The sequence below is a fragment of the Chrysemys picta genome, chromosome 2 (assembly GCF_011386835.1).
Source record: "Chrysemys picta bellii isolate R12L10 chromosome 2, ASM1138683v2, whole genome shotgun sequence".
NCBI classification, from domain to species: Eukaryota; Metazoa; Chordata; order Testudines; family Emydidae; genus Chrysemys; species Chrysemys picta.
The window spans coordinates 37,121,000-37,143,701 of record NC_088792.1 but is presented as its reverse complement, the minus strand read 5'-3'; the positions used below and the strand labels follow the sequence as shown (position 1 = coordinate 37,143,701).

General features: G+C 41.2%; 1 protein-coding gene and 1 long non-coding RNA gene across 37 annotated transcripts in view; one reads left to right on the top strand and one right to left on the bottom strand.

Annotated features, from left to right (window-relative positions):
• The window catches only part of KIAA1217 (KIAA1217 ortholog), a 517,243-nt gene that overhangs the window by 325,263 nt on the left and 169,278 nt on the right, over positions 1–22,702 (top strand). The gene's annotated exons all lie outside the window — the stretch shown is intronic.
• LOC135981924 (uncharacterized) lies at positions 14,054–21,216 on the bottom strand. The gene is made up of 3 exons (XR_010599125.1): positions 21,174–21,216; positions 17,318–17,408; positions 14,054–15,875 (listed from the first exon to the last, which is right to left on the bottom strand). It is a non-coding gene; the product is annotated as an uncharacterized LOC135981924 (long non-coding RNA).

Here is a 22,702-nt window from a genome sequence, read left to right as displayed (position 1 = left end):
CATAGAAAAGTAGCTGAGACCCAGAGTTCAGTCTCTAAGGATTTTCAGCAAGGATTGCACAGGGTCAACCTCCCCACATTCAAGTCCCCAAAGTAGGGTGACCACATAGCAACTGAAAAAACAGGACAGGGAGTGGGGAGTAATAGGCGCCTATATAAGAAAAAGTCCCCAAAAACGGGACTGTCCCTATAAAAATGGAACATCTGGTCATCCTACCCAAAAGGAACTAAAGAAATTAATGTAATTAAATAACTTTATAAAATCTTATGATAAAGTAACAAATAATCTAATTTTTACAGCATAACATGGCTATTTTATAATCCACGGACATTATCTTCACAGTTTATACATAAACATAAAAGAAAAATTTAAATCTGAATAGTTCAGTCCCCACAGAAACATAGTGAGAAGAAACTGAGTTCCCAAAAGCTTAGGTTGCGTTCACCTAAGTCTCAGTTAGTCTTTAATCACCAAATCTATACAGTCTGCTGAGTCTAAAACATCTTCCCTCCACTTGCTTGTAGGAATCTTCAGTTGGAATCCATGCAGACTCTTCCTCTGCTGAAACCACTGCTAGCCAGTCAGCTAACTGATTAACCAATCACTCAGTTAAGTCACAAGTGTATAGAGTGAAGAAAACAAAAACAAAATATAAATGACTTTCCCCATTACTACATTTAAAGAAAAGTTGGTGAATCATACTAGTTGAGACAATTTAACTAGAACAGTTTGGAAAAAAAAAAAACACACCACCACATTCAAAGCATACAATTAACATAGAAGAAATTTTTCCCTCCCACTTTCCCCTTGCTATAATTAGAATTGCCCAGGCTTCCCTGTGAGAGAGTTAACAATATCACGAACCTGCTGCAAAATGCTTCAGAGTTAGGGACAACAGCCTGCTCTGCTCGTGGGCTCAGCTTCTCACAACTCACGCAGGGTACAAGGCCCTTAGTAAAGCAGCTGCCCTGACAACTTGCCCTCATGGAGTCTGACCCCAGCAACAAGGAACCTATTGGAGCAGACCCAAAACTACCACACCCAATTCCAGAAGCTTCTGGATGGGGAGTGTTAAAACCGCCTAGCAACAATGATCCCAGACACAACTTACTCCTACCTCCCCCAATGGGTCTCTTAAAGAGATATCTCCCTATTAGGCACATGGGTTACACATCCATGCTGATGACAGGTTCTGCTCGATAATGATCCAAAGCAGTGTGGACTGATGCATGTTCATTTTCATCATCTGAGTCAGATGCCACCAGCAGAAAGTTAATTTTCTTTTTTGGTGGTTCAGGTTCTGTAGTTTCTGCATCAGAGTGTTGCTCTTTTAAGACTTCTGAAAGCATGCACCACAACTCATCCCTCTCAGATTTTGGAAGGCACTTCAGATTCTTAAACCTTGGGTCAAGTGCTGTAACTATCTTTAGAAATCTCACATTGGTACCTTCTTTGCATTTTATCAAATCTGCAGTGAAAGTGTGCTTAAAATGAACATGTGCTGGGTCATCATTTGAGATTGGTATAACATGAAATATATGGCAGAATGCAGGTAAAATAGAGCAGGAGACATACAGTTCTCCCCCAAGGAGCACAGTCACAAATTTTAATTAAGCATTTTTTTTAACGAGCGTCATCAGCATGGAAGCATGTCCTCTGGAATGGTGGCCAAAGCATGAAGGAGCATACGAATGCTTAGCATACCTAGCACGTAAATGCCTTGCAATGCTGGCTACAAAAGTGCCATGCAAACTCCTGTTCTCACTTTCCAGTGACATTGTAAATAAGAAGCGGGCAGCATTATGTCCCATAAATGTAAACAAACTTGTTTGTCTTAGCGATTGGCTAAACAAGAAGTAGGACTGAGTGGACTTGTAGACTCTAAAGTTTTACATTGTTTTGTTTGAATGCAGTTATGTAACAAAAAAAATTTACATATGTAAGTTACACTTTCACAATAAAGTACTTGTATGAGTGAAGTGAAAAATACTATTTTTGTTTTTACAGTGCAAATATTTGTAATAAAAATATAAAGTGAGCACTGTACACTTTGTATTCTGTGTTGTAATTGAAATCAATAGATTTGAAAATGTAGAAAACATCCAGAAATATTTAAAGAAATGGTATTCTATTATTCTTTAACAGTGCGATTAATCACGATTCATTTTCTTAATCGCTTGACATCCCTGATGTAGAAAAACATCCAAAAATATTTATTTCAATTGGTATTCTATTGTTTAACAGTGCAATTAAAAGTGCGATTAATCGTAATTATTTTTTTAATCACAATTAATATTTGAGTTAATTGTGTGAGTTAACTGCAATTAATCGACAGCCCTAGTTTTTATGTCAATATTTAATCAAAATGATATGTAGCCGTGGACACATTTTAAGTGAAAAGTACCACTGCCATACCAAAATTTAACCTACTCTAAAGTATTATATCTTAAACTGCTCCAAGGCTTGTTAAGCTCATGGAAAGACCCCTCTGGACTATAGTGGGCTTTGGATCATGCCTATAGTTCCTTCTTTCTTGAAAGATCCCATGGAACAAAGATGCACAGAAATCACTTCATCCACCAGAGAAAAGCATTCACTGGGTTGGAACGTTGTAGCTGTTCAAAATTTCACAGCAGCGCTTTACAACATTTAGGGGAGGAGGTAAAGAATACCTTATACAAATGAAACTGTAGGGGGAATTTAGATAGAATATAATTATTTGTGTTTCAATTTGGCCAAGACACCACCTTGTGAATAGTGCCATAGGCTCTTTAGTAGCCACAAACGGTTGTTACCTGGTTTTACACAAGGCTTGAAAAATCCCCTGAAGTGATGAGTAGGAAACTTTCTATGGCAAGTGTGGCATGAATTTCTGCAGAATTTGTCACTTTAAAAAAGTTTCTAACCCTTATGGTTACAAAGATAACTTTTCAAATGCAAGCGGAAACAGTGATATCTTCCTGAGTAAACAGACACACAGCTCCACTGCCAGGACTGCTCTTCATAGCTTGCCAAGTTGCAACAGTGTGAAGTTAACAAAGTTGGTTAGTTTCACTATTGCATTCCAAAATTCTTCAAGCAGCAGTGAAACAGTTAGGAATCATTCGCCCTGTTGATACTTTAAAGAGTTCTAAACAGCAGCAGAAGCAAGCACTGAAGTTGTTCATGGAGGAAAGAGTGTGGAAGACCTGTCCTCTCCAAGTCTCCTGACTGCTATAAGTAATAGGACGGAGAGACAAAGCTCCTCAGAGTGCTTCATGCCTATTAAGCACCTGTGAGTCAGAGGCTGAAACTAAGGAAGTGTCCAGGAAAATCACAGCATTCTCCTTCTTCCCAACAGCTTGGTGGGTGAGGTAGACTTCCAATCAGGGCACTGACCCTGACCTCACTGGTGGGGAGAAGAATGCCCTCTCACCTTGTCTGTTCTATCTACCTCTGGCCAATGGATTTAGTCTCCTTGCTAGTTGATGTCTGGTAGCATTTTCTAACTCTGGTTTATGTCCCATTTGAAGAGAGCACCTCAGGGAGAATAGGACATCCAAATGTCAGGGGCATTTGTTTCATACTGCTGAGAGGAAGGGTTCCACCTAGTGTGATAGCCAGTACCACTTCCCAAAGAAACTCAAGAGTTGTTAACATCTGCTAAATTTTAATCGGGTGCAATCCTGCGTAGTTTGTAAAATCTGACTGGATCACTGGAGGTGTGTGGCTGCGGGCCATTAAAATTATCATAGTTTTATTTAGGCTTCTTTCTGCATCCTTTGATTGTCCAAAACCAGATCTGCAAATGAGATTAAAATTTGCATTACTGTGCTGTAGAAGCCTACAATGAGAAAACCAAGGTATCTCGCTTCTCTGTGACTGCAGACGCATATATACTTCTGAACAAGTATGAGTCACACTGCTGCTCTGCAGCGGTTCTCCTATAGTAGAATTTCCATGTTTCAATCCTGTGCCTCCGAATGCCTCATAAGAGCAGAACAATCAGAATGCGTGGTGTGAAGAGCACAGATGTTTACAGACCTCCATGAACATGCTATAGATAAGTCTCATTCTGAAATTATAGACCCCTTTACAAATGTCAGAAATTTCTACAAATGTATTAGCAAACCAGATCTCGTGTCAAGTGGGCCCAGTCATATTTTACATATGCAAAGTATTTTCAGGAGCACTTATTTTCCTCAGGAAATATTTTGTGCTATAAATTTGTATACATAAAAATAAACAAGAAGGGTCATTAACAAAATATGTTTAGGCATTTGCACTGAGTCCTCCAACTTTAGATGAACAAATTTGATTATAGTGTTTGGACATTTGGTATTTTTACTTTAAGCAATATGAAATAGTTATATATATGCAGAAATAAAAACCCTACAACACAGAGCTCAACCCTGTTACATCAAGGATCAAATGGATGCAGTCATTCTGCTTTTCAGAATAAATAAACTGTTCCAAATCCATTCTCCATTTCAGCTCTGTTTCTCTGTGTGCACACAGACAAATGCATGCTCTGAGAAAGTTTAAAAAAAATTAATACAACCCTGTGTGAAAAAATCCCTCCCACCCCCAGGAGGAAAATGTTAGGGCCATGAAGAAAACCACACCCTCAAAATTCTGAATGTAGAATTGCCTGAGCCATCTACCATTAGCTTCTGCCATAACGCCTGAGATATTTGACAGGTTTCAGAGTAGCGGCCGTGTTAGTCTGTATCCGCAAAAAGAACAGGAGTACTTGTGGCACCTTAAAGACTAACAAATTTATTAGAGCATAAGCTTTTGTGGACTACAGCCCACTATGCATCCGAAGAAGTGGGCTGTAGTCCACGAAAGCTTATGCTCTAATAAATTTGTTAGTCTCTAAGGTGCCACAAGTACTCCTGTTCTTTTTGAGATATTTGATTCTCCTTATCTTATCGTTAGCATTGGTCACCATTAAAAACTTGTAGGCAAGTAACTTATTTCAGTTTTTACAATACTAACTATACTTATTATAAGGAATACTCTGAATACTAATGGCATTATTATCCAATTAAGAAAGTAAAAATTGGAAAGCTTTCAAGGCTAACCATTGTATAAATATGGTTGCTAAGGGAGGAAGGCTGGCACAAGATTGGCAGTCATGAAATCTGGGTTCTGTTCCCAGCTCTAACTTATACTTCCCCTGTGATGATGGGCACTCTGGCCAAGATCCATTGGCTTATACCAGTTTAGGATCTAGCCCTCTGTGCCTTAGTTTCTCCATCTATCTTGGGAGACAAAACATATGAATATTTATAACGCACTTTGAAATCCCTGGTTTGAAGGTGCAAAGCATCTTTGTTCAGACATAAAATCCAACCATTCAGTTCCATCCTCAGATAAACCTAAGCAGTTCTCATTGAAGTAAATGGGAACTGTGCATCCATAACTGAAGGCAGAGGCCAGTATACAGTAGTACTGTTCCACATCTGCATTACATTGTTAGCTGCAGTTCATGGGAGCTTAATGCTAGTCCTCAAGGCATTTTGATACATTTGACTCAGACTTTAAAAATTAAACATGAGGCAACAAGTCCAGTGACATGCTGTGTACCAAACTATAGTCATTACAAATCCCATACTGAGATCTCAGAAAAGAGAGACATAACAAAATATGGTTTAAATATTTAGAGTGTAATCCTAGCTCCATTAAGGGTAATGGCAAAACTCCCTCTAACTTCAATGGGGATGCGCTTTCTCCCTCAATGTAATTAGTACCATTTACAGTACTTACCTGTCAAGTAATGCGTACAGGATTCCATGTTTGGAACTTGTCACGGGGCTGATACACCCCGTCACCTCGTAGGGGCGGGGGAGAGGTGTGGCACAGCCCCACGGTTGAGTTGGAAGGGCTGCCCTGCATCTCAGGGCAGCACGTCTTCTTGACCTTAGTCCTTAATATGACCCTTGCTCTCAGGGCAGTGTGGCCTAGCAACCAGCGTCCACAATACTGGGGAGTGGGGCCACCACTCAGGGTGGATGATGGCCAGGATAGGGGGACCCAGGCCAACCCTATCCACTAGGTCCCAATCCAGGGCCTTATCAGTGGCGGGGTTGCCCACCACCAGCACACCAGGGCTCCAACCAAAACACACCGAGCCTTGGTCCAGTTCTGTAACTGTTTCCTCACAAAACTTCCCTGGGTTATTTCCTACCCGAATCTCTGGAGTTCTCCATCTCTGGGATTCTCTGGTCTCTCCCCTCTTGGCGACATCCCGTGCCGGTGTTTGTCTCCACCTGGCTGGCCTCCACGTCTTAGAATGCAGGCAGTCCTCCCTCAACACACCTAGCAACACACCTCCTTCTCTGCCAGCAGTCAGCCCAGACTGAGCTGCTGTGCTGGCTTTTATATCCTGCTTCCAGCTGGAGCATGCCCAGCAGAACCAGGGGGTGTGGCCTCCTCAGCTAAGAGAGAAGGGTTAACCCCTGCTGTACCAGTGTGGGGCTGATACAGCCCGTCACAGAACTGTTGGTGCTGTGGCAAACTCCTGAGACAGTGCAGGTCGTATCCAATCTGATGTCACTCTAGATAAGACTGTTCTCCTTTTGCTCCCCTTCCCCTGATACCCCTTCTGCTATGTTTGGAATGTGCCACAAGTCTCTATTCATATATCTTTCTGTGTTCTGGTTTATATGGATTTTTTTTTAATTTGGTGTTCTTTCATGTGATTTCACTTCCTTCACTTGTACAAGAGGAACATTGACAAATGTCATAAAGTAATTGCTTCCGTTAATAAGCATTCATTTTAGAGATCTGTATTGTTTGTGGATCCAGAAGAATGGGAATAATTGATTTGCTATGTTTAATGTACGTTAAGGGACATACTGTTTTCAATGCTGACATGAATTTCATTAATGCTAGCTAACTGGAGTTGTATATACTAGTTAAGGGGAAATAGACACATTAATGTTCATAAGCTAAAGAATAATTATTATTACTGTATAGAGATTTAATTTAGCAGATATATTCCTTTCAAAATGCATTTCTATTCCATTTTTATGTATTGCAAATGGGAGTTCATTTAGTGTCCTTTGGGACATAAAATAATATGAAAACCTGTATAAAACTGCAATATAGTTTTAAAAAGAAAAGAAAAGGGCAGACTTTGCCTCAAGTGTTGTCATTTGAGAGCAGAATATTCTGTTCTACACAACACTCCATTACAGTGCATCTTCTCCCTTACTCCCCATTTTGTCTTAGTCCTATCTAAGGCTCTGGTCCTGCAGGCACTTGTACATGTACTTACCTTTAAGCATGAGTAGCACTATTGGCCTCAGTGGGACTACTGCTTAAAAGTTAAGCACCTGTGTAAGTGTCGACAGGAGCAAGCCTAAATGGATTAACCAAGAGCTTGTCTTCACTACTGTGCTATATCAGTGCAACATAATTGACATAATCCCATCAACATAATTACTCCACCTCAATGAGAGATGGAAGCTAGGTCGGCGGGAGAGCATCTCCCATTGACATAGCACGGTGCAGACACCTCTTTAAATTGATGTAGCTTACGTCACTCAGGAGTGTGGTTTTTTCATACCCGTGAACAATGATAGTTTTGTTGACTTTAGCGTTAGTGTAGACAAGTCCCAAGTGTGTTAAAGGGGGAGCAATATTCATTATTAGACACTTGGATGCAATGGCTATAGTATAGTTATGCTAGATGGCTATATGACCAAAGGTTGAAGAGGTGAGGAGAGTTGATAATTGGCATTGGTTATCTTCGTAAGCAATGTTCTTGTTTTTTAAATGTACCTGAACTTAGGGTAAAAGAACAGAGGTTTTTGTTGGTTTTCAGACTCTGAATTAAATAAAATGGACAATCAGAAGAGTCATGGTTATACAGTTATACATTGATAAAAAGAAAATTAAGGCAAGCTGCAGTTCAAGGGGGGTCTTTAGGTAGTTATTGATAAACATGAACATTCTGTCCCTGAGGTGCTCTTTCCTGCTCAGTGTTTCAATATCCATTGTATTTCAGACACAGAAAGCATAGACAATGAGTACTGTACTCCACATCAATTGCTTCTGCCTGGAAGGTATTACGGGAATAGTTTCCATGCTCCAGGAAGAGTAGCCATAGCCCTGTTAGCCAATTACTGTATTGGTGTTCTGCCTCCTTGGTGTTCTAACAAGCAATGGTAAATGTTAGCTGCTGCTGGCCAAGACGAACTGAGCTGTTTCAGAGCTACAGTATGTATTTCTTCTTAGAATAAAAGAAAATGAGAAGTCTTGAAATAACAACACACTTGGTAATAATGAGGTGAGTCACCACCACATGATTAGTATCATAAGATTCTCTTTTATAATTATATTAGCATCTCTATGTTAAAGAGAAGAGTTGGGTAATTTTTTTTCTCTTTGAAGGAGAGACTTTCAAGTTTACTCATCAGATTTCTGGGAAAGCTGAAACACTAATTGCAGACAAAAGGAGACCATATAACCAAACTTTGGGTCCATTCAGTTTTCAGTCTGGCATTCATACCCTGTAAACATTATTGTCTCTTATTGCTTGTCTTATTCTCTCTTGAATATCTTCACAGATTCACCTTCTGCTGCTGCTCGTAACAGCCCCTTCCACATCAATGATACCTGCATAAAGATATCTTACTTGTATTCCCTTAATACCAGCCCCTTTCTTTACTTCAGTTCATACTCTCTTAATTTTGACTCTATCATTTTTGTAACTTCCATTCCATTCTCTTCCATTCTTTATCACTCATCATATATACACCTTAATCACGTTCCTTCTTAATCTCCCCTTTTCTAATTCAAAATGGGCCCAACCCTTGAAACTCAAATGCAGAACTTAAACCACTCCAAGTTTGGCAGTTGCTGAGACCCATTAAAGCAATAAGGCCCAGCAGTAAATTCAGATCTAGATATTAAAGCATTAAGTAATTCTCAGACCATGAAATCATTTCTTCTATTTCCCTGTGTATTCAGTCTCTTCTTAGATAATGCCCAACCTTTCCAGTTTTCTCATCAGCATAGTAGAGTGTACCTTTGTTTCTAAAATATATACAATTGTGGTTGATATTCATATAACAAGGAGATTTTAAAATTATTGAATCTTCTCTACCTTTCATCTAAAAGGATCCAATTAGCCCTACAAAGCACTTTGGAGCAGGAACCATCTTTTACTGTGTGTTTACTCAGTGCCTATCACAGTCTCTGTATCTTGGGTATTTATATGGCCCCAGTTACCGTAGTACCTGAGCACCTCTCAATCTTTAATGTATTTAGCCTCAGAACATCCCTGTGAGGTGGAAGTTATCCCTATTTTATAGGAGGAACTTAGGCACTGAGTCTAAGGGTCAGATTTTTAAAGGTATTTAGGCACTTTACCTCCACTGACGCCATACACATATCCAGTTCCAAACACCCAACAACCTTATGTAAAGCTGCCAAGTTTTGCACATCTCCATGTTCTGTTTAGGGTAGGTATATTGACCGTAAGCTAAAGTTTATGGTTACAGTCTAAATCATTGCAAATAACCATATGTATGTTACATGGGTATGTATATTTTAATCTTTCTGAAACTGCAGAGGGAATTGTAAGTAGAAGAGATTGCAGCAAGTCTTCACTGAAGGTGTTTTCTTCATTTTTACTCCCTTTTCATATAAACTCTGACTACAGAAGCTTGTCCTCAGGCTTTTGTGCATTGGCCAGTCAGTTTTCACTGAAAGCAGCTAGATATATAAGGGCCCTTGCAGTAATATTGTGTTCACATGAGCATAGCCACAAAGCCAGCTATTTGAAGGCTGTTGCTTTTTTTTTTTTTTTTGGCAGTATTTCAAGCTTGGCAATACTTTCCTAGAATTGCATACTTAGCCTTTGTTGATGAAAAATCCATTTGACTTATTTTCTTAGAATGGCTCATCATTTAGGTGGATGTTATCTGTTCAGTGGTTCATCTTCGCATGTTCAGCTCTAAAAGTTCCTAATTCAATCCTGTTACAGTAGTGAACCTAGAACATTTAGTGTAGCACTTGGCAGTTGATGACAGTTTTGAAATGAATGTTTAAATGGAGTCATTGAACATGTCAAACTGTCCCATAAAACAAAAACGAAGCGTTTGAGCAATGAGTCCTACATTTTATAAACATGGCTTCAATAAATGATTCTTCATGGATTATTGGAACACCATTGTACAGCTGCTCATATACACAATCTTCCTTCCTTCCTGGCCTGTGCCCAGGTGGATCTTTTTAAAGTGTGTGTGACAGGATGTCAAGTTCCAGATCCCTGTTTGGAGAAACTGGTGTTCTGCTGACTTATCCAGCACCCAGAATGGGTGGGTTTCATTAGCTCCCAGCTCAGGAGGATAAAAGATGAGGCATCTCTAAAACGAGAAGAGAGGGTAGGGGGTGAGACATGAGATCTTGCAGAGGGGACACTTTAGAAACAGTCTTGCTGGGAGAAAGCTGAGGTTAAGGTTAATTTCTTGTTAAGAATAAAAGAAAGGAAATTGCTAGGCAGAGGGGGGAGTTTGGGATATTTGTAGACATGTATGCACCCTCAGTGCATCAGAATATTGAGCACTGCTGTAGTAATGCTTTCCTCTTATCATCTAATGCACCCACCTCCACAAACTCATTAATTAGAGTCCATACAACACAATCACTAAAAATCAAAGACATCACCTTTTAAGGAAAAACTAATATCTGCATAATGGTCTATTCACGTGCCTTATCTCCCAGTCATCCTCCTGCGCAAACAGACTCAGACTGCTCAGGTCCCCAGCAAAAACTCCCTTTGAATTCCAAAATTTAACCATTCATAATACTCACATTCAGTTTGTCACGATTGCACTCAGATGCACAGCCTGAATTCTGACCTCATAACTTTTTGGGTAGAAAACTCAAGTCTAGTTTATTAACACTTTTAAAAAATGTTAATGAATTAGTATGGGAGAAAAGGTGTAGCCTTGCTTTAAGAAACTGGAAAGACTCCCATTGATTTCAGTTGGATTTGAATCAGTCCCTTTGCACACAGCAGCACAACCTTCACTCTGGAGCCACTTAAGGGTTCCATAATTACCTTCTCAAGTAACATTTAGTAATGTTCAGTCCACTGTACAACAAAATCATACACACTGACATTGCTCTGGTATGTCTCATACACCTCCATATTATGTTTGATTTGACAGGGTGGCTATAACAAATGCTGAATGGCCCCAGGGTAGGACATGTGCACCCTCAAACACCTTTGAACTTCCTCATACTTTTATCAGAAGCTCCTCATAAAAATCTGCAAAGACACTACATTATCCTCTTTCTAGTCCTTCCTTAAAACTCACATCTGTCACGTTACCTACACAGCATTCAGCAATGGCTGTGCAGCTGGTTCACAGTGACTGCTGCTTGTTAAACCATTCATAATTGTCTTGCTGATCACTTGTGCTCCCCACATCTGTCTCTTGTATCCACCTGTTTTCGCTAGTCATTTACTTTGACTGCAGGCTCTTTGGAGCAGAGACTCTGTGGACACTGCTTAGCACAATGAGACCCTGATCCCTGACTGGAGCCTGTTGGTTCTGATTCAGAACAAATAAATGATTTAACACATTCATTTTTCTCTAGTCCGCATTCAGAAAGATTTCTTGGTTGCTAGAATTCCTGTTTGACTTACTGTGTTTTATCATGATTTTTTTGAGGTTTACCAAAGCAATTCCTGTTGGGGAAACACAAGTAAAAGGTTTATAAAAAAGTAGCCAACAAAACCTATACATATATGAATGGATTGGGGGTTGAATTCTGGATCATCTCTATATCAAGTACATGCACATTATAAAGGTAAGCATTAACTCACAAGGAACATAGTTATAGTGGATAGACATGCATCTTAGTTTCATTGTGAAACATGAAATAAAGGCCTATGTTCCCTTTTTGTTGCTGCTGAAGTCGTAAATGTGTAACATGACTGTGTGTTCCTTCATTCTTCACTTCAGCAGAAAAGGAACTGTTCTGTCTATTTGGTATTATGTTTTGCAGTGGAAGATAAATGAGGCATCACTGAAGATTCATTTGTTATTGAAGTCTCTGGAATATATTACCTTACTGGTTTACATCAAGTCCAGCCTCTGTGCTGAAGCAGGACCAAATAAACCTATACAAATATGTAAGGCAAGAGGTTTGAGCCAATTTGTCCCCTTTTGTTTGCTGTTCTCCTCATGCTAAATTAATGTATCTTTTAAATGGGTATGTAGAGTTTGGAATCTTTAGTTTAGGATTTGTATCTCTTAAGACCTGATCCACAGGCCACTGAAATCAATGAAAAGACTCCCACTGACTTCAGTGATTTTTTGAGTAGGCTCGGGAGGTCTGCTGGTTCTCAGCGCCTGGATACTCCAGGAAAAAAGAAAGAGGATTCAAAGATTACACCAGGTCTGTGAAGCTGTATGATGGTTGTGTTGCCACTGTCCACTGGGTGGACCAAGGATGGGGGAAGATAAGTGCTGCTCACTGCTGCTGCTAGTACTTTTCCTGATGCAGTTCCTGAAAACTGTTCATGTGCTTCTTGCTAAGTTTCCTGGATCTGAGATCTTTGTTTGGTTTTAGCCCTATCTTGGAGATTTTCTTTCATAAATCCCTAAGCTCTTGCCTCCACAAAGCAAGGTCATATTTTTAATATGTATTGTATAGTAGGCAAGAGTAAAAAAAAATGGTTTTAGGTGGAAATTGTAGATAGTCATATAGCATTGAAAGCTTCTGTGAAATAATTAATTCCAGTCTAGACTGACAATACTTTTAAGAGCAGGATGGGGACTCTCACTCCCTGCTTCTCTATGCACCATCTGAAACCATAGCTCCCCTGTACTGAGAGACTCCCTGACCTGCATCTGCATAGAATAAACGCTGGGTAAGACTGGCAGATTGAATATTGCCTCTGTTTTAAAGTGCTTTAAAATCATATAGTCTATTGTGTCTCAGTAGTGCTTATTAGATTAAACTGCTATGTTTAAACAGGAAAGAAACAAATCTTTGACTATCCATAGGCTCAAACTGTCAATCTTACTTTGGTCCTTTTAAGGCCCAAACTTCTCTTTGTATAAGAGCATAATGATAAATTATGTGCACAAATCTTCAGTACTATTTGAGTGGGCAGGAAGAACATTCTTTCAGCATGCTACACTAACAGCCACATTTTTTTTATTCTGATGCCACATTGTAGGAGCAACGGTCTTGGTTTTTTTAAAGTTCACTTTTCACTGAGATAATACAGTGAGGTGTTTTGCAGACTGAGTAGTTTGGGAAATGTTTAGCTATAAACAACTTCTGTCTTTTTGAAATAACTCGCTTTGATCACATATTGTTATTTTGCCATTTCAAACTCAGTTTTGGACATCGAACAAAAGCCCTGTCAGAAAAAATTATTATTATTGGGTCTTTCTTTGGTAATGTGTGTGATGCAGTTTGGATATCTGGGGGAAATCAAGGTTGATTCGGTTTCCTACTTCCTTCTGGTTAAACTCTACAGTAGTTCTTTCCCACTATACCGAGCAGCATTCCTACTGGTGGCAGTCAGGGACCAGTTTGGTCCCAGTTGAAAGTTAGAGCAGCCTCAGGGAGCTCTCTAACTTGTGCTGGCTGGAATGGTCTGCTAAAGACTGCTCTGCCAGCTTAGGTGGGCCACAGCACACTTGAGTCTCCAACTGTCCTCAGAATGCCTCTACACTGTGTGGACCAGGAGCAAATAACACCAAGAGTGTCTGATGTGTCAGCTTTATGCATGGGAATCTCAGCTAGCTCTTTAAACCATCTTAACATCCCCTTTGGGCAAAGCAGCCAGTGAGGATGGAGCAGGAGCTGGGATTTGGCCCCACAATAAAAGTTGCCATAGAATTACGATATGGCTCTCTTTGTGGTCATGGGCCAGTGCTGTCCTTAATCCTCTTTGGCCTAGACAGAGTTTCAAACATGAAGCAGAGAGTCTGGGATTCATGAATACTGGATAAGGTAGAAAGAGGCATTTCATAGGGGTGTTTTTTTTTTTAATCCACTTTAGCCTCTTCTCAGCAGGCAGGCTGTTGCATTATATTTTGAAGATTTCAATATTCAGTTCATAGAACAGATGAGTCAACTCCAGGCTTTGTGGTTTTGTCTGTCTTTTATATAGAATCCTTGGCTGCTAGGGAAGACAAAAATCAGTATTTTGTATTTTATTGATTGATTGCTTTTAGACATAGATATTTCTGGCTTAAAATAGTTCTGTTGTTGGCAGGATTATAAGGGTTGGGTTGCGTGGAGAGTAAATGCTCTGTTACAGCAGCTGCAGTGCAATACTGTGGGGGAGAACTCACTAAACTGACATCCACCGACCATTTAAACAGAATATGCATCATAGACGCAAATGTTTGTGTGCTTTACTATTCAAACTCTAAGTTTACTAGCCAATTTTGGCCTTTTGCTGTGAAGTCTCTCTCTCATCCTTTTTATTTAGGATAACCTGCTGCAGAAATAAGATTAGTAGAAGACCATTATATCACTCCTTTTGCACATCACCTGCAGAAATGATTTCATATTGTCTCTGTGTCAAGTCCTGCACTCCGCTGCACCTGTTCAATCCCACTGAAGTCAACAGGGTGACAGGTGAAACAGAGCCAATTACTACCCTGTATGTCTGTTGCTTTTGTAAGCCAAGTGATGTTGGAATATTAGAAACTGGTTCTTTGGACAAATGCCTTTTCCCTCCTTACCCTTTTATCATTATAAATGTGCTTTGGTTAATGGTTCTTGTGCTTTATTTACTGGTATTTACTTTAGTTACCTATTCATAGATTTCCACAGTCGTTGTTGGTGGGTTTTGTTGGTGTTTTTTGTTTTTGTTGGAGGAAGATCTAGAGTTCTTCCTATAAGTAACTAAGCCACTCAAACAACAAAAAGATAACTTCATTCCTCAGCAGAAAGCTGTTAAAACACAGATAACTTCAAACCTCTGTTTTCAAAACAAATCCTTGCTGACCTGTTAGCTCCTGACCAATTCCTAATAAAGCCAAGCTGTAGACTGACTTCAGCTCTGTTTACATAGAGGCCTATTTTCATGGTGCAAATGAAAAGAAAAACAGAGTGAGAAGGGTACAAAGAGAAATAGTTGTTTAGCTCCACTTTTGCACTTCCAGCTCAGATTAAGCCTTGAAGTGATCTTACTTCACAGAACTTGATGCAAACCAAGAGGACAGGGGGTAGCAGGAGCCTTCCATCTGCTGTAGAAACCCACAATAAATCCAGCTGGGAGAAGAACAACAATTTAATTGCCATGAATCTGCAAATTTGAACAGATAAAAGTTTAGAGCCCATGCTGAGTTCTTCCTTTCTCCACAAACAGTCATGTTGGCCTCTCTTGGACAGTTTCCCTGGTAAGGTAGTGTACAGTGTGAAGGAGGAGTGTGAAATCTGGTCCTAAAATCATTAGCTTTTTGTCACAAAAATCATGGTCATGATAAAAAATAGCTTAATACAAAGTTCTGGTCTTTGTCATGGTCTCCTCCATGAAAATATACAAAAATGTCCAGTGTATCCAGTGGAGTATCGAGCTTTTAAATAACTAAAAACGAATTCATCATTTAAGAGGCATTAAACATTTTATTGTAAAATAAATAATTTTTGATTTTTCTCCATTTCCAGTGACAAACAAATATTTTATTCTGTGATTTCCTTTTTAAAGATATATATTTTTTGTCTTCTTGCCATGACAATCAGACTTAATAATTGCCTGATCAGTCTTTAAATCTCTGTCTGATCAAGATGGGTAAGAGAATTGCTGTCCCCTTGTGGCCTGATTTTGCTGCACCGAATTACTGAATCTTTACCAAGTGACCACTTCAGTCCCTTACTTCCATAAGTACAAATCTCACCTACAAAATATAAATTCATAGATTAGAACACTCAAATAGACCATTATAATTAGTCTGACCTCCTCAGGCCAGAAATCTCATCCAGCAATATCTGCATCAATTCCATAATTTCTGGAGTCTGAGCATACCTTTTAGAAACACATTTGGTCTTCATTTAAAGACTTCAAGTGATGGACAGTCCATCACAGACATCAGTAAGCTGTCCCAATGATTAATTACCCTCACTATTTTTTTTAAACAACACTTTGCTAGTCTGAATTTGTCTAGTTTCAACTTTCAACATTGGTTCTCATTATGCCTTTTTTTGATAGATTAAAGAGCCATCTATTATCAGGAATCTCTTCCCCATGTAGGTGCTTGTAGATGTGATCAAGTCACCGCTTATTCTTCTCTTGGATAAACTATATAAATTGAGCTTCTTAAGTCTCTCACTATAGGACAGGTTTTCCAGATCTCAAATAATTCTGGTAGCTCTTTTCTGAACCCTTTCAAATTTTCAACCTCCTTTTTGCTGCTGTGGGCACCAGAACTGGTCACAGTATTTCAGTAATGGTCTCACTAACCTGTGTACAGAGACAGTGAAAATTCCCCCTCCTATTTTATATTCCCCTTCACTCTTGTGGGAATTCTGTAATATTGCACATGTGCAGAATTCATGTCCCCCTCAGATATTTCACACCTGCAGAAAATACATTTTTTCTTCTGCCTTTCCCCAGGAAGGGAATTTTGCCCAATCCCGTGCATCTAGTAAATTTGGAAGGCCATTTTTAATAGAAGTTTCCCAAACTTCAAACTGCTCTAATCATGTTTTGCTTCTTTAGAAAATATGTGACCTAAATGTCTGTCCTTATTCTCCATACATTTAAGAAATGTACACAATTCAACAGCATGTCTCCATCCTTCAAAAATTCTAGTAATCAGTCATACAGTTAAGGCTAAATTCTGGGTTGTCCTGCACATGTGTTCTTCGTCCCTATCTCCCTTCACCGGTGTGTTCATGCAATGCATAGGCACTAGTGCTCCTTAAGCACGGTTGTTCATACTGCAATTAGTGTGTGGTTAGATGGGTAGGAGACATTGAAAAATACAGTCCCTTCTGCATACTTGCTAGGATAAAGAGCCATTGCTAAAAACATATGTACTCAGGTGCTCAGTGGGTTTAAAACCTGGAACCTTCAGCATCAAAAGCAAACTCTCATCTATTGTTGATGGTAAAGGAGTAACTACTTTAGTTGTTAAACAGGGTTATCCTTACTGGAAGTGGCTAATAAACGGGGGAGATGTTCATACACACTACACGAGCATATTACTCTGGCTTCTGGTTGGCAGGCTGTGATGGAATATGGGCTATTTCTTTCTGCAGTAAATACGAGGAGTCTTCTGCAGTATGGTTCCATAAGTGTCCCAGTGCCTTAGTGCAACTCCATTACAATTTACCCCACCTGGTTTACTTTGCTCTTTTCTCTTACTGTCCTGGACTTTGATGTATTATTTGTATTCCAGTAGGGCTCAAGTGCCCTGTTGTGATGGGAACTGTGCAAAAACAGAGAGAAACATCATTGATGCCCCACAGAGTTTACAATTTAATTTAAGACAAGACTCTCAGCAATGGATGTAGCAAGGGATCAAAGTGGATTGCGAGGAGGATGAGGCTAACAATGATAAGAACATGTTTAGATTAGTTGGGTGGACAATTAATTAGTAGGTCTTAAAAATAATTCATAAATACATAAAGAAATATCAATGTCCGTTATTCTTAAAGCCACCAGACTAGTCATTATCAATTGGCAGTTCTCATAGTAGAAGTCCGTCTTGATGGACTTGAAAGCGGATGTGGCCTTATGGACAAATGTGGTGAGGGTGTAACCCACACACCTCCTGGGTGTGGTGTTCTGCCCCATCTAGTGGCTCTGAGACCACTTAGAGAGAGAGAAAATGAGTCAGCTGTACAGCCTTAGCTAACAGTCAGTTGGCTTTTAGCTTATGTGGTAGAGGCTCATGCACTAAGCTCCAGAGGCCCCAGGTTCGATCCCGCCTGCCGACGAGTCTGTCGGCATTACAAGGGCATTCCATGTGGTAAGGGGAAGCAGAGATTAAGGTTTGGAGTGGCTTGTAGAAGCAGTGGACAAACAGTATCGGCAGAACAGAGGTTGCTGGGAGAAAGGGAAAGGATAACGTGATAAAATCCAATAGCAAGTAGGCAACAAGAAGCTAAGCTAAGTCATGAAGGCCCTTAATTCTAATTTTACTAACAGTATGTTGTAAGTCATCTCTGAAGCCCACCAACAAGACTGGACTACATAAAGAGATGTAGCAGGCCAACTAACAGAATTTTCCAGATCACAGGCCCTGGTTCTCATGGGGGGACTTCAATCACCCTGACATCTGCAGGGAGAGCAATACAGCAGTGCACAGACAATCCAGGAAGTTTTTGGAGAGTGTTGGGGACAACTTCCTGGTGCAAGTGCTGGAGGAACCAACTAGAGGCTGTGCTTCTCTTGACCTGCTGCTCACAATCAGGGAAGAATTTGTAGGGGAAGTAGAAGTGGGTGGCAACCTGGGCAGCAGTGACTATGAGATGGTAGAGTTCAGGATCCTGACAAAAGGAAGAAAGGAGACTAGCAGAATACGGACCCCGGACTTCAGAAAAAGCAGACTTTGACTCCCTCAGGGAACTGAGGGCAGGATCCCCTCAAAGGCTAATTTGAGGGGGAAAGAAGTCCAGGAGAGCTGGCTGTATTTTAAAGAAGCCTTATTGAGGGCACAGGAACAAACCATCCCGATGTGCAGAAAGAATAGCAAATATGGCAGGCAACCAACTTGTCTTAACAGTGAAATCCTTGCTGATCTTAAACACAAAAGAAGCTTACAAGAAGTGGAAACTTGGACAGATGAATAGAGAGGAGTATAAAAATATTGCTCGAACATGCCGGGGTGTAATCAGGTAGGTCAAAGCACAATTGGAGTTGCAGCTAGCAAAGGATGTGAAGGGTAACAAGAAGGGTTTCTACAGGTATGTTAGCAACAAGAAGATGGTCAGGGAAAGTGTGGGACCCTTACTGAATGGGGGAGGCAACTTAGTGACAGATGATGTGGAAAAAGCTGAAGTACTCAATGCTTTTTTTGCCTCAGTCTTCACAGACCAGGTCAGCTCCCAGACTGCTGCACCAGGGCAGCACAGTATGGGGAGGAGGTGAGCAGCTCTCAGTGGTAAAAGAACAGGTTAAGAACTATTTAGAAAAGCTGGACATGCACAAGTCCATGGGGACAGATGCAATGTATCCAAGGGTGCTGAGGGAATTGGCTGATGTGATTGCAGAGCCATTGGCCATTATCTTTGAAAACTCATGGTGATTGGGGGAGGTCCCAGATGATTGGAAAAAGGCAAATGTAGTGCCCATCTTTAAAAAAGGGAAGGAGGAGGATCCTGGGAACTACAGACCGGTCAGCCTCACCTCAGTCCCTGGAAAAATCATAGAGCAGGTTCTCAAGGAATCCATTTTGAAACACTTGGGGGAGAAGAAGGTGATCAGGAACAGTCAACATGAATTCATCAAGGGCAAGTCATGCCTGAACAACCTGGTTGCCTTCTATGATGAGATAACTGGCTGTGTGGATATGGGGAAAGTGGTGGACGTGATCCACTGATTTTAGCAAAGCTTTTGATACGATGTCCCACAGTATTCTTGCCACAAGTTAAAAAAGTATGGATTGGATGAAGGGACTAAAGGTGGATAGAAAGTTGGCTAGATCATTGGGTAGTGATCAACAGCTCGATGTCTAGTTGGCAGCTGGTCAAGCAGAGTGCCCCAGAGATCTGTCCTGGGGCCAGTTTTGTTCAATATCTTCATTAAGCAGAGTGCCCCAGAGATCTGTCCTGGGGCCAGTTTTGTTCAATATCTTCATTAATGATCTGGATGATGGGATGGATTTTACCCTCAGCAAGTTCGCGGATGACACTAAGTTGTGGGGAGAGGTAGATACACTGGAGGGCAAGGATAGGGACCAGAGTGACCTAGACAATTGGAGGATTGGTCAAAAGAAATCTGATGAGATTCCACAAGGACAAGTGCAGAGTCCTGCACTTAGGACAGAAGAATCCCATGCACTGCTACAGGCTGGGAACTGCCTGGCTAAGCTGCAGTTGTGCAGAAAAGGACCTAACTGACCACAGGTAGGCAGTTGTTCTCTGGATGAGAAGTTGGCTATGAGTCAACAGTGTGCCTTTGCTACCAAGAAGGCTACCAGCATATTGGGCTGCATTAGTAGGAGCATGGCCAGCAGATCGAAGGAAGTGACAAATGCCTCTATTTGGCACTGGTGAGGCCACATCTGGAGTACTATGTCCAGTTTTGGGCCCCCCACTACAGAAAGGATGTGGGCAAATTGGAGAGATTCCAATGGAGGGCAATGAAAATGATCAGGCGGTGGGGCACATGACTTAGGAGGAGTAGCTAAGGGAACTGGGTTTATTTAGTCTGCAGAAAAGAAGAGTGAGGGGGGATTTGATAGCAGCCTTCAACTACCTGAAGGGGGGGTTCCAAAGAGGGTGGAACTAGGCTGTTATCAGTGGTGGCAAATGACAGAACAAGGAGCAATGGTCTCAAGTTGCAGTGGGGGAGATCTAGTTTGGATATTAGGAAAAATTATTTCACTTAGGAGGGTGGTGAAGCACTGGAATGGGTTACCTAGGGAGGTGGTGGAATCTCCTTCCTTAGAGGTTTTTAAAGCCCAGCTTGACAAAGCCCTGGCTGGGATGATTTAGTTGGGGTTGGTCCTGCTTTGAGCAGGGGGTTGGACTAGATGATCTCCTGAGGTCTCTTCCAACCCTGATCTTCTATGATTCTAACATCCATTGAAGGCAGTGTAACAGTACAGGACTCACCACTATGGCACCCCCTGCTGGTCATTTCCAGGAATTAGCTCTCCAGCCATTGGAGCACCCTCTGCAGGTCAGTGTCCCTCCCAGGGCTGGTGCCCTGTTGTCTGGGGTGTTGCCCCCTGGCAATAACCCCTCACAGCTTTGGGTCTCCCCCTTCCTGGGGAACCTCCACCTACTATCCCCACTTCACCTCAGTCTTAGCTACTGCCCAGTCTCCATCTAGCCCCCATTCACTGGGGCAGACTGCAGTATAAGCCACTCATCACAGGCAAAGGGGTTTGGACCTGCTGCCTCTGCCTACCCGTGGGCTGCCCCTGCAACCCCATACCTAATAGGCCTTACCAGGCCTGCAGCCTGGGGCTTTCCTAGGCCCCAGCTCCCTTGGCCTTTCCCCAGCCCTGCTCCATTCCAGATACCTGGTTAGCCTCCCTGCAGCCAGGCCCTTCTCTCTCTGCATTCAGAGAGAGACTACTGGGCTCCTGGCTCACAGCCTCTTTATACAGGCCAGCTGTGGCCTGATTGGGGTGTGGCCCAGCTGCGGCCGCTTCCCCAATCAGCTCAGCTTTTAGAGCGCCCAGCCACCACCTTCCCCCAGGGCTGTTTTAAGCCCCTCAGGGCAGAAGTGGGGTAACCACTCTGCTACACACAGCTACTAAGTTCTCTTTATTTAAAACACAAACAATGAAGCTCTCCCCCCTGCCCCAGGAGTTACTTTCTCTGAAGAACCCTGATTGTCTCCAGAGGTTTGGTGCCAAAGTCCAAACAAACTGATAGTCTTGTAGTAAAGTTCAAAGCAACCCTTTTCCAGGGCATCTTTCTCCCAGGCATCACTGCTGGGCTTCCAAAGTCTTCTTGGAAATCTGGCAGTTACAGATGAACATAAGCAGGAAGAGTTCTCCCAGTGACTGGGAGACATTGCTAGCAACTCCAGCTCCCTCCACGGTAAGCCTTGGACCACAAAAGAGAACAACTGCCTACCTGTGGTCAGTTAGGTGCATGAGAATCTAGCTGAGATTTGGCAATGCATGACTCTCACAAGAGATGGTGGACACTTGGCAGTCCTGTACACAGTCCCCTCCATTATGACTGCGTATATTCTGCTTCTATTATCAGCATGCCCTACTGGGAAGGTCTGCAAATCCAGAGCAGCCCCTAGGACTACATTTTGCAGGATCCTTTCTGGTTCAGAGAGAAGGAGCCTTGTTCTATCCTTCCTCCAAGACTCTGTTGCAAACCTCTAGACATCATTAGAAGCCTGGATTCTGTCTCAAACCACAAATTGCCATCCTGGGACCTCTTCCTCTCTCATTGGTCATTTCCTTTGCCCTACAGGTCTGTCTTTAAGATATACCTTCTGAAACAGGATAGTGTGGGCCCAGAGTCTTCCTTCCTGAGTCTCAAGAATCCTCATTGCAAGGGATTATTAAAGACAACTATGGTGCAAATTTTGACTAGAAAGAGCAAATTTATTTTCCCCACCTCTTCACGTCCATGATCCATATTCTTTCTGCTTTTAACAGAGTTGTTTTAAGGCATCTTCCATTAAAGTATTGTCTGAGTGGTTAAGGTGTTGTGGAGGAGATGCTACTCACTGTGTGGCCCTTTTTTATTTTTAGTAACTGCCATGCTAAGATATCATTGTGCTGTGTTTGTTTTAAATGTCTGAAGTCCAGAGTTTGGCTAATATGTTAAGCTACAAGCATTGTGTAGTCTAGAAAATGTTAGAACTATAAATTATTATAAACAAAGTGCCTTTGGAGGAGTTTATATACCATAGTTATTTAAGTAGTCTTACAGATTTCTATCTTAGTTCAGTGCTCAGAAATGTATACATGGTCAGAGAAATATCCCACAGGTTCCCTGAAGAACAGAAGATATATTTAACTGCTTTTCTACTGAATGTATGTTTTTAATTAGACCTTTAACTTACCAAAATAATTTCAAC